Genomic DNA, 13886 nt, shown 5'->3' with positions numbered 1-13886 from the left:
AATTTTCTTAATTTTTTGCATTTTTCCTTTTCTGTTTTTAGACGAGTTTCTTAGCCTATGAACCATTAGTTGCCTCTTGTTTTGCAAGCATCTGGATACCCTACTGGCTGAATGGAATTCTTTGGTTTTATATGCTTGTGTAATAATAATAAAATTTATTAACTTCCATTTTTTAGTGCAAGTTGTTTTTAAGAGCTTTTCATAATTTGGCCTCAAGTATTTTTAAAAAATTCACATAAGTGATTTAAGTAAATACTAGTTGTTTTGATGAAGTAATTTTTGGCAGAGATAGTTGTTTCGGGATCTCAATTTATAACAAAAATTGATCAGATTTTTAAATCATTTAAACGTTTGATTTTCTTGTTACTTTTGTTTTATGGTTTTGTTTCAAGATAATCACAAATTAGTGGAGGCAAGTTTTGTTTGATGAGTAGTTGGATGGCGTTTAAATGGATTTCCACTTCGTCATTTCCCGAATTCTTCCGGCTATGTTTTTTTAATGTATATTCACACATTTTCATGATTTTTGTAGTCAAATTGGAATAGTGATTTGGGTCACGCCGAAACAGGAAATGGAGCGAAAAAGCGAGTGGTTTTGCGGCGTGACTTTTTTTCGCTCTAATTTTTAAGTAGAGCGAGAAAACGGTGTTTGAACAAAAATTCACTTTCTCGCTAGTGGTTTTTTGTTCACATGCGGCAGTTCAACTTTAATTTTTACTGTTTTTTCGATTTTTTGGATCGGATTTTTTTCTAAATGTTTTTCACAATTCATAGTTCGTTCTAGGCCTAGTTTTTTGTTTGAACCAAGTTTCCATTTCTAGATGGCGGTTTTTGTTCACATGTGGCATTTTGACATTAATATTCTGATTTTTTTGTCTGATTTTTTTTAGAAATGGTTTTCCCATTTCACTCATAGTCTAGGTCTAGTTTTCTGTCAATGAAAATTCTTTGAATTGTACGTCAGGACTTGTCCTGCTATGCTTTTTTAATTCGCTTTACATTTTTATCTCGTTTTTCGTTTTACATAAGTCACGATCTTCACGTTTTTCTTCTGACTTGCGTCACTCACTGTTTCAACTGAATGGAATCTAAATTATTTCGCGCCTTGCTAAGGTCGAAAGAGCAAAATCAAAAGAAACTGGATAAACCGATAAAGCCCGGTCATTAAGTCATAAGGCATTAGGTTATCAAAGTTCGTTGGAGTGTTTGTTAGCTGATAGCGGTATCAAGCTTATTAGCATTCATTTTAGAAGCTGAATTAAGTATAGTTTTAGGATATAACTGAAACTGCACGCCAAATTAGAACACTGAAATCAAAAACAAAAATTCGGTCAATTTTTCTTTTTTGTCTATGCAATCCCGATGTGCATCAAGCGCGTCAACAGCGGCTATTTTCTGGCAATATGCTGGCTATGTTCTTATTGCCAAATCTTTGAAAATGAATGAAGGCGTTAGTGGTAAGGATGTTGGACTGGCATCCTTGAGCTCAGGGTCTAAACTTTTTGGGCTCAATTTGCTCTGGAAAAAGCTCTAAGCAATAAGTGTAAACGTGTGTGTCCTAATACTACATTTGCGAAAAAGAATGAAGACTTCAGTAGTAAGGACGTTGGACTGGCATCGCTGATCTCAGAGCATCGAGTAATGTGTGACTGGTACTTAGAGGCACACAGGAGAGAATTTGTAAAAAATTTTTAAATAATTTCTAACTCCATAAAATGCACAAAATCAGAATTTCAATTAAAAATTTTTAAATTTCAAACAAAATTGAAAAGAGGTACTTGCCAATTATCTGACATATATTGAATAAAATGTTTGTGTGTAATGAATTTTATCACACAGAATTTTTGGTTGAATAAACAACTCAACACTCTTGTATCTAAGCCAACAAAGAAACAACATCACGTAAACTTTGGTTGAATAAACAGTTCAACATAGCAGTGAAACTGTTTTCGCAGATTTTGCATCTTGCCTCAAAGAAACTGAACTAAAGCGATTATTTTCAACCTAACTTGTTCAAACCAACAAAATTGAAAATCAACGAATGAAACACATCTAGTTCTGTCTTTGCTCGGAGTATAGTAATAATTAAGACTGACAGAAAAGTGGTTTCAATTATCAATAACCGACTCAGCGCCTAAGCCCGCAAGAATACTGCTCCTATTTTTGTCGTACTAAAATTTCGCTTAACCTTAGTTCATAGATTGTTCAAGGTTTTGCGTGACATTTTTAAACTTCCCTAGTTTCACTCGTCCGTCATTCTTTTACAAGTGTTTTTGGACAGCAGTTGCTCAGCAAAGAATTTCAAAATGTTCAGAGTCAGTATCAGAACGAAATCAGAAGTAGAAACGGGATAAACCCATAAAGCCCAGCTTTTTGTCCGTTACTCAAACTTTGTCTTTAGTTATTATCTCTAATGCTGATTGGTATTGATACTAAACCCCGTGTCGTCTCACAAAACAGGAGTATGTTCAGCTCCAAAGCTACATCAAAATGGTTTGCACTTTAAAATTGTTAGTACTAAAATTTTGTTCATTAGTGTTTGGCAATCTGCATCTTGCATATGGAATCAACGGCGACTATTTTCGAACAATCTGTCGGAAACGTGAAATTCTTCGTCACATTGAAAATGAAATAAGTCAACAATTCTTATTTTCAATAAAATGGATTAAGAACAAATCCTAGTTTATCACAGCATCTAAGTGACTATGAAGTTTTTTAGGGTTCTTACTGAGTATGCTTTATTTAGGTTATGCTTAGAACGATAAAAATGGGCAATCGGCCATGAGATACTTTGATGCCAGGTAGGCTTAGTGAGAAATAGGTTAACTGTCAACCCTAGTGTCACCAAGGTGCATTTATCACATCATATGATTTTCAAACTTGAGAATTTCGAAGATAAAATATCTAATTTTAGTTCTAGAATATTCAGAACTTTCTAGAATAATTCCTCCTTTGTTGTGTCAATACTTTTTTCGCCATGAGTTTCACTTGGTTACAAAAACTATCTAAAAATTTTAAAAAGTTTTCTTCGTTTGATGAAACTTTATGTGGGTCCTTATCAATCGCATTTTAACTGAAGCAAATCGAAACAAGTTGACTCTTAACAACTCAATTGATAAACAACTGAGCAATTAAGTAGTCAGTTATAATCTAGCTGTTCGTCGGAATTACAATTTTCAAAATTGCTAAAAGTGGTTTCGTTATTGGGAAATATATTTAGCATTGATACCAATATCACCCTTCTGAATAAAACTTGTTTAATTTATCTCCGTTTCAAGTTCCAACTATGTCTCTAATTCCTCGCTTGTTAAACGGAATGAAAGTTCTCATTTTTGTTTCAACTCGAAATCGCTTATATAATCTATACAATGGTTTAAGATGCATCTAGAATGGTTAAGGACTGGTCGAGTTTGACATTTTCCAAAGCTTTATAATGCAGCAATAATGATTATGAAAAATTTGAAGCAGGTATGCATTGAAATTACACAATGGTATTTGAGCAACGTAAGATTATCGATAGAGTGGTAACTAATGATACGTTGAAGTAATACGAATTCCCTGCCAGTTGCCTATCAGCTGATTGAGAGTGATTTACGTTTCTCTGCTATAATGAGCGAACAAAATTGTCTAAGTTTTAACGATTTTTTCACAATTGAGACAAAGAGTGTAAATACTCGTAATATGGACCTGGAACGCTTAGTCGTCTCGCGAGCAAGGAAACGTATTACTGAGAGTCCTTCTTCCGAGTGCAAAGAGTGGTCAATGACACAACTGATGTCCTGAATGTCGTTATAAGCAGCTTCAAATCGAAAAAACGATGTCAAGATCTTATATATAAATGTCTTTTGAACTTTACAAAAACGAAATATGACATCAATAATACGTGTACTTGGGCTCTAAAATGTAGATGTAGTGTTTGCGCAGGATAGGCATTATTTTAATGTTTAATTTCATTTTTGTAATTGTTAACCTTATTTTCTTTTGACATGTTAACAATGCTTACTCTATTTATAATGCTGTAATATCCTAACAAAGGTAATAGAACTCTTTTACTACCACTACTACTAATAGCAATAGATTTAAAAATAGGCTAAGGTTTTTCGCTCATAACCCAAAAAATTTCTTTTTTTGCTTTAGTGGACGAAGTATCTAATTTTGGCTTAGACTTTGCTCTTTCTAATAATATAAATCAAACTCAGAAAATAATAATCAAAGAATTATGATTGTTTTTAGTGGTGAAAAATGATCATTTTTGTACTCAATTTTGTGGTTTTCCTTTAATCAGAATTTTAAATTTTTACTATAGGTGATGTGGTTTTAATTTTTAGCTTAGGTTTTTTCTTTCTAATGATACAAAATGTACTAAAAATAATTATCAAAGATTTATTAATGTTATAAGTGATGAAAACTGATTTAATTTTATGGTTTTTCTCAAATATAAAATAAGCGAAGCTAAGACAGGGTCTATGAATAAACTAAAAACACTAATAGAATTAAACAATCTACGAAAACATAAACCGATTAGATAAATTAAAAAAAACAAGAATATTACGGTAACCTAGAAGAGTTATTTGATCCATTAACAAAAACTGTAAATTCACAAACTTGTGCACTAACAGCAAACAGCAGACCATTATTATATGAAGCTTTACGATCAATTACTGATGCGACCTATGCATTAGCTTTTAATAAACCATAACAGACAAAAGATGATGGTAATCTAACCATGACCTCTTATGAGACAATAGAAGTTTTGTTGAAAGCAAATTCTCAGGGTTATAGGTAATCGAGAATAATAACAACAAGCATTAGTGTGAAAAAAGTTAAAATTAATGGTGTTGATGCTCCAACATTGTTAAAAGGAATCATTTTAAGAGATAATAAACTTTTTCACACAAAAATTTAATGATCTTTTTATCTTTTAATAGCGTGAAACTGAATAATATAGAGGGAGAAGATAAAATATCGGACTTTCTTAGAGATATACATAATGATTATAACACAGGTGATGGAAATAGCAATAGTGGCAACTAATAATTTTTTTTTATTAAATACTGGGGGTTTAGCGTCAGGACTTACTAACCCAAATGATTTAGAAAGAATAGACGTACCTCTACTAGAAACAAGCGCTGTATCTGATGGATTATATGATGAGATAATAAAGATATCAGAACAACTATTATTTATGTATGATATTACTCAAGAACGATTAGAAAACTACAATTAAGAACAACAAGAACTAGCTAATCTATTTCCGCGCACACAAAAAAATTCCAAAGAGAAACAATAATACCAAAATGAAACGATGAAACATGCTAGTTTGATTTAATTGATAAATAATCTTTAAGTAAATACAATAATAGGTTTTAATTTATTTTAACAGTTATGCATATTTTTACCAAATATTCTTGAGCCGTACCTTGAGTGAATAAATCTGGTATATCTAAATCTAATGGTTTTAAAACTATTTTACTAGAACATAGAATACCAGAAAATTTATGTGTTGATAGAGGTAGTGAGTTTATAGCAAAAAATTTAAATGTTTACTTGAAGAACATAAAACGGACATATACTCAAGATATAGTGATTTAAAAGCTGTGTTTATAGGGATTTAATGGAACATTGTGGGGCATGATTAATAAATCATTGTTTTCAAACGGTAATTGTAATTGGATAAACATACTAAATGATGTTTTTCTAACATATAATAAGAATGATAATGAAGACTCGACAACTAACACGACACCTGTTGTTGCATCAAACAGTCCCGAAAAGATTAGAACTATTGTTACTACTGGCACAACTACAGCAAAGGGTACAGTTTGCCCAGCCCAACTAAAAATTGGTGATTATGTAAAAAAGCTGTTAAACTTAATATCTTATTAAAAGCACGTGCATCTAATTGGAATAGAGAATTCTGAAATTTTTGAAGTTCTTATGAGAACAACCGACAATTTATGAAATAGCAGATTTTAGACGTGAAATACTAGACGGTGAAACTGAGGAGTCTTGTACCTGATCAGCAGAACAATTGAACAATCAAGAAAAGACTAAATCTCAAACGTTGAGAAACTAGAACAATCAAGCAAACTAAACAAAAATGTAATCATTGCTGAAACTCTTGAATCTTTTAACCTGAAGGCTAAAAATTACACAATTCAAAATAATCATGAACTCACGCGCAAGCCTTGAACGAGAATTACTTGCCACTAAAGGTAGATAAACTCGAGAATTATAACAAATGCTTTAAAAAAACTGAGAAGTGTTAAACCCAAAGATTATTTCTAAATTTTGCTGAAACAAATGTTCAAAACCATTTTATTTCCGGAGTTGTGTCGTGTAACTCATCTTGAAGACTTAAAATTTTTGTGGCCGATAAAGAAGTTCAACTCAAAAAAGTGAAAAAAACATTTAAAAACAATTGCAAGTTTTAAGAAAGTGTTGCTGAAATTCGTGATTTTTAATACCTTCAGATATTAATAGCTTCAGAATTTGTGAAATTAATAACTAAAATTTCTTAAAAATTTTGAATTTTATCAAAAAATTGCTAAGCATTCCATTACCTCTAACATCTATGTAATAACTTATTATCAAACCCTGGAGGAGGATCCTGGCCCATGCTGACTGCAAAGCTAAAAAAATTCAAAGGTTTTGGAAAAAATTTGAAAAGAAAACCTGCTTAAATTGGTAAAATTTAGAAATTGAAAACTGTTTCGTTATTTCAAATTATTCTTAAAAACAATGCAGCAACATACTAGCAAACCTATAGGAAGTTCCCTGACCACTGGTGAAAATACAATACTTAAATTTAAATAAATTTAAAAAAAACTGTGAATTAGAAAAATTTAAATCCTGAAAGCATTCGATTGCAACCTATGCAGTTGCCTATTTTCAAACCCGCTTAGAGAAATCTAAAAGAACTCAAGTTTTTTCAAACACTCGAAAAACAAGAAAATTTTTAATGAAAAATTGTCAAAATTTGTAATTTTAAATTTTGAAAACCATTCAATGAACAATTGCAATTTTTTAGTAACATGTTATCGAGCCCCAGAGAAGGTTTCCTAGTTCCTGGGGCCAGAAAAACTTAAATAATATAAAATTTCAAAATATTTCAAGAAACGCTAAATATTGCGATGTCAAATTGCTTAAAGTTTTTTGACCACAAAAGTTCGTCACACTTAGAAAATGAAAAAAAAAAAATTCAAAATCTTGAAAACAATTGCAAAATTTAACAAAATCTTGCTAAAATTCGTCAATTTATTATCTTTAGACCCATTTTATTGTTTCCAGAGACTATCCAGTATTGCTATTTCAAGCCTCAAATAGCTTCACTGCCTCGTAAATAGTGATAAATTCGGAACATGATAAAAATTCGGAACATTGATAAAAATTCGGACCGGGATAAGAGAAAAGTTAAAAATCTTTAATCAAATTAAAAAAAAACTTGAAAAAATTACGCAAGTTTTAACAAGAAAAACTGGTAAAATTTGTGATAATAAAAAATTCAAAAATATTTCCTTGAAATTAGAAACTATACAGTAACAAACTGGTAAACCCTATAGGAGGTTCCTTGGCCCTTGAGGCTTGAAAAACATACAATAAGGGCCAAAAATTCAAAAAATTGTGATATTAAAATGTTGAAAATCTTTTCACGGCAATAAAAAGTTTTTCAGTGACCTTAAAAAATGCAAGTTTAATCAAATGTTAAATTGTTGAAAACCATTCCGTTACCAATATAAAATACCACTATGCAGTAGCCTGTTACCGAACCCTAGATGAGGTTCGTTGACAGCCAGGGCTGAAAAAACTACAAATTGAAGAAAAAAACTGAAAATAAGGGTCAAAATTGTTAGAATTTGCATTTTTCTGTTTGGAATACAAAAACATATAGCACCTAAATTGTCATAAAAAGTAATTATCTCTTGCAAAAGAAGTTTTTTAGTTTTTATAGACTTGAAAATGTTAAAAATGTTTTATATTAATATGTTGAAAATCTTTCCACGGCAATAAAATGTTTTTCAGTGACCTATTATCAAAGACAAAAAAAATTGAAAAATGCAAGTTTTATCAAATGTTAAATTGTTGAATACCATTCCGTTACCAATAGAAAATACCAATATGCAGTAGCCTGTTACCGAACCCTAGATGAGGTTCGTTGACAGCCAGGGCTGAAAAAATTAAAAATTGAAAAAAAACCTGAAAATAATTGTCAAAATTGGTAGAATTTTGCATTTTTATGTTTGGAGTACCAAAATATATAGCTCCTAAATGGACATAAAATGTCATTATCTCTTGCAAAAGAAGTTTTTTAGTCTTTTATAAACTTGAATTTCACAAAATGACAAAAAAAAAACGCAAAAGTTGCAGCATTTTTAACCTTTTTATTACGGCCTTCCCGGTATCATCACCACTCTAAGCAAATGAAGGACTACCAAACGCGGCTAAGGGCCTCTAATGAAACTTGATGCCCGCTGAGCTACAAAAAAAATAGCTGGACAAGTCCTGAAAAAAATCCGACGAAATGAATGAAAACCTCTGAACTGACTTACTTGACCAGCAGATCAATTGAAAAATCCCAGCCGAAACGACAATCTCAAATGTTGAGAAACGAAAATAAACAAACAAACTGAACAAAGGTAATCATTGCAAAACTTTCGAAGCTTTAACCCTAAGGGCCAAAAATGATGCAATTCAAAATACTCATTAATTCACGTACAAACCTTGAAAAAGATTTATTTGCCACTAAAGGTAGATAAAATCAAGAAATACGATAAATGCTTCAAAAAACATGAAAGTGCAAAATTCAAAGTCTCTATATTTTGCGAAAAACGTTCAAACTCTATTTTTTTCTCTGGAGTTCTGTCATGTAACCCATCTGCAAAATTTAGTTTCGTGGTCAGTAATGATCGTTGAAATCAGAAAATGACAAAAAGTTGCAAACACAAATGCAAATTTTATTAAAATCTTGCTAAAACTCGTCAAACTATTATCTTTAGAACTATTTTTTTCAATTCCTGAGACTATCCAGTATCGATTGCTCTTCGAAGCTTTAAATAGCTTCACTGGCTCAAAAAGATTGATAAATTTGGAACATTAAAATAATTTTCAGAAAATTTAAAAAAAAAACTATTTTATCAAACACTTGATGAAAAGTGTTTTTAAAATATTGATAAACATTAATACTTCTAGCAACTATTCAGTAACATATTGTCAAACCCTAGAGGAGGATTCGGGGCCCCTGGTTCAGGAAAAAACTTAAAAAAATATCAAACAATTGCAAAAATCTTGAAACGTTTGTTTGAAGTTCCAGAACATATAGCTCAAAATGGTCATAAAAAATTATATTTTGCAAAAGAAATTTATCAATTTCTTAAAAACGTCAATTTTGGACTGATCCAACAAAGAAATCGAAAAAAAGCGAAACAATTTCGGGCTTAAAAGCTTCTTAAATTGACTTGGATTGTAAAAAGACAGAGCACCAATACAATTCAATTCTTGGGTTGTTAAAAAAAGAGAGCACCTACATAATAGCCGTTGAGAAGCTGACGGCGGCTAATAAACAAACATTAAAGTTCAATTTGAGAGAGCTCCGAAGAGAACAGAAACTAAACCACATCTGGCTTTTTATATTAGAACACACCTGGGTATGTCGAGGAACAAAAAATACACACCAAACAATTTGTAGGAAATCTTTTTTACAGTTTCTGCAGAGTTCACTCAAATTCTTTAATTTTGATTAATAATGTGTTAACGATAGTAATACTGGTTTAACTTATAAACATAGAGGACAGTTGTTAAACAGTTTGATCCAACTTAAAAAATTCTGCCTTTTTCATGAAAACGGACTAATAACGCTTCTTTAGCCTACTTTGTCCAAATTTGCAAAATACAGACATAAAAACTGCAAAATCTTCTACAAAAAAATCAATTCTCGTAGAGATGTTCACCTAATGTGCAATCTCAATTACTTTTATACGTGGCCAATGAACAAACATTATATTTTAAGAGAAAGACCCATAGAATCCATGGCTTCGACAAAGCGTTTGTACACTGTAAATGAATTCTGCTATCGTCAATCTAATTAATCGTATGTCTCGAAAAAGTTTGCTATCTAAAGAGGTAATACTAAAACTATGTAATGCCTGCAGATGATAATTTATGGCTCCAATGATAACTAATGATTATATCTTTGTTTTAAAAAAATATCGTTGACCTTTTAATGAGACTAAGCTACAAGTTGACAAAATTACGATTGAAATAGTAATAAAGTTCAAAAATTGACAGTTGTTTTTTAATAGATTAAATTGACAGTTATTTCTTAATAAAAAACAGTCAATTTTTGAACTTTATCACTTTTTTAATTGTAATTGTGTCAACTTGTAGCTTAGTGTCATTAAAATCAGGTCCCACTTTTGTTTTCATTTTTTTAAAAATCTGTACTGCGGTTGGTTTTCTGACTCTGATACTACGAGGCTCTCTCTAGAAAATTTTTTCTAAGAAATTTTATTCTGAAAATTGATACTACGGGGCTCTTTTCTAGAATTTTTATTCACATTTGGCTATATTTGTTGTTCTTTTTGGTCTCCGGTTACAACATCACAATAATTACACGTCCCATTGCAGCTCAAAATCCTCTTTTCTAGCAAAATCTTCTGGATTTTTCTCTTTGCTTGATGTTTTTGTACTCGTATGAAATAATCTGAACAACGCCAGGTCTGAATGACTTCCTATGAAGGTATAATTGAAATTACTATCTTCATTTGATAGCTAATAGTTGTAACAAATTTGAATTTGAACTTTGCCCAATTTGGCCTTCTTTTTGTAGCTTAGTTGCATTCTTGAAAGGTGCAAACATAAATGTCTACTTTATATGCTTCAACCCATGCTTTTATGACTTAGACATTAAGAGCAATCATGACAAATTTTGTGAAATTTTGAAACTATTCAATATTTGTTGTTCTTGTTGTTTTATCACATCACCCACACAAAAATAGGCCCTATTGATGTTTAAATGAGGCAATAGTGAATATATAACCTTTCCATGATTTTGCTATGAACACCATGGAAATCAAAACCAAGAATGCTCAGTCTATTTTCAGAAAAAAAAGTATCTATGCAAAAGGACTGCATATAATGAGGTAGCAATATACTCTTAGGATACACTGATACAGTACTGGGTCGACGATATACAACTAGAATACAATGTTTCAGTACTAATATGCTATGGGACTAAAGTCCGGCAACAAATAGAGGAATCACTTGAAAAACTTATCTGCGCCTCTTAAAAAACGATATATTCAAGTTTTTTGGCACAAAACTCGTTCTGCGGAGTGAGGTAAATTACGCATGGTCAAAATATGTCAAAAGATATTAATGGTGAAATAATAGAAGTTTATGATGTGCACTGTACATTGGGGGCCGATCAACAGTTTCAACTAGAAGGCACTGAATTTTGTTTAAACTGGAGGACAATTGCATGCATTCTCAATGTTAATTCTCGCTAAACATTCGACTTTCTGACTATTCTATCCATGTAGTCACAAGCATCGTTAGTGACTGAATTTAACGAGAAAAGAGTAAGGAAAAAATATGCAGACCGCTGTCCCTGGCCATGACCCGCTGTGGGATGAAATTTAATAAGAGATTTTGAATGTATAAATTATGGTTGTCCATTTGATTAAAAATTTTTTGTACTCCATTTGAAACGTCGTCCATTTGAAATGCTACCACTGTGTATACAAAAAATTGCGAAACGGATAAAATCCAAACAATCATGTATTCTTGATGTTATTATCACACGAATCAATGACATTATAGGATTCGAAAACGTAAAAGAAAAAAATTACTTTTTCTACCGTTTTAGTGAAGTTTGGAAGAAACTAACGAAATAACCATCAGATTTGTAAGTTCTTGCGAGTTAGAAATCTGACTTTTAGGTTCTAACAAGTTAATATACCTTCGTAAGAAATTTGTAAGTTCTTGTAAGTTAGCCATCTTGTCTCAACCCGGGTAGTTACTTTGAGTTTGCACTGTTTAACTGTTTTATGAGATATCTTGTTCAAATAAGGACATTAAGGTAACTCATATTTGCCAACGTGTGCACACTTTTGAAAACTTGCTTCGTATTTTGTTTTAACTATCGGTTAACTAGGTCGCAGATGCTGCTAATGGTATTCACTTTTTGTAGACTGATTTGAGATTTAAATATTAATTCCGTTGTAGCGTTATATTGCAAGCTCGAAATTATACATTCAAAGTTGCATATTTTTTTGTTCATTAAATGCTAGTTACTGTCAATTTTTATTGAAGCAGTTTTAGTTATTCATTTTCTAACTCATATATAGTAAAGCATTGTGAGCTCACCATTTGGTAAATATCATTATTACACTCACTCGTATATAGACAATGTTTGAGGTGATGGACGTCGCATTGGCCGACAGGGCGTTTAGCCGACAACGAGGAACACATTTAGCCGACAATTAACTTAAAATGCGCTTGTAAAAATTCTGAAGCTCTGAGTCGCCAATTTAAAACGGTATTTCATGAGCGGGCAAATATACGGCACAGTTTTTGTCACCTAGCGTTACAAAGGTCTCCGTGGTTTGCACCCCCCCCCCCCCCCCGTCAGGGGGCGGGGTTCGGCCACGGAGAGGCCGAGTGGAGCGCCACCAGACCGCACAACAAAGATAAATGAACCAGTGATTTATAGACCAATGTATTTTTTTTCCAATAGTGATAAAACTGTCGGTTAATTTTTATCATTTTTTGCTTGTCGGCTAAAGGCCCTGTGGGCCAATTTTCCTGGCATCGTATATGGTGCTGCAAACAAGAAGCATTGGAGTTTGATCTTTATCGTCTGTGAAGATTGCTCAAAGTCAAACTTGCTGTTTGTTCACAGTGTGTTCACTCATTTTGACCTCCAATTACCTCGAGTGTTATCTCTTCACATTACGCCTCATTCACTCTGTCTGTCACGGCAGTACATTCTTGAGGTAACAATTCGTTTATGATGTGCACTGTACATGGAGGCCGATCAACAGGACGACGTTTTATCTGGACGGCACTGAATTTTGTTTAACCTGGAGGATATTGCATATTCTTATTGTTATAATTATCGCTAAACATTTGACTTTTGACTATTCTATCCATGTCGCACGCACAGTTTGTGACTGATTTAAACGGGAAATAAGGAACCAAAGTTTAGGTGCGCGACCCTAGACCGCTCTGATCAGAATATTTGGGTCGCACACCGGTGGCGTGCTGCGACCAAAATACGTGGTCTGGGAAACGCTTGAGTCGCACGATGGTCTGGTCAAGTCGCATTACGGTCTGATCAGAGGGCAATGTCTGGGAGGATCTATTCTGTTTTGGCCCCTCCAGCTTGGTGAGCATAAATTTTTTATGACCCCCAGGCGCACGTGCTACTTTCTTACATAGTAACGTGCTATATAACAACATATAATTTTTAACTGGGAGTCATAAAAACACGGGGGGGGGGAACAGAATAGATCTGTCTGGGAAATGTTCTGGACAATGGTCGCATTACGGTCCTGATCATAGGTCGCAGTAGTGGATAGAACGGGGGAATCAACCACTCAGCGCTAACGCACATTCGTCGTTGATTCCCCCGCTTTATCCATTACTACAGTACGTAATTCATAATTCATCCCCGGTTTTCTCCACTACTAACGCAAGTAATTGATAGTAGCGATATTGAACCCAATGATTTATGATCTCCATTTTTCTTTTTATCTAAAATAGGCCCCTATTTGCATTTTTAATTTTATCTAAAAATAGACCTCGAATCCCATTTTTATCCACAACAATGATGTTAGTAAAACTATATCATAGAACCGCTAAGAAAGCTTGCTTACCATATATCAAGA

This window comes from Convolutriloba macropyga, chromosome 2 (genome assembly GCF_964194025.1).
Source record: "Convolutriloba macropyga chromosome 2, txConMacr16.3, whole genome shotgun sequence".
Lineage (NCBI taxonomy): Eukaryota > Metazoa > Xenacoelomorpha > Acoela > Convolutidae > Convolutriloba > Convolutriloba macropyga.
The sequence above is the reverse complement of the archived record's forward strand: the minus strand, read 5'-3'. Positions refer to the sequence as shown.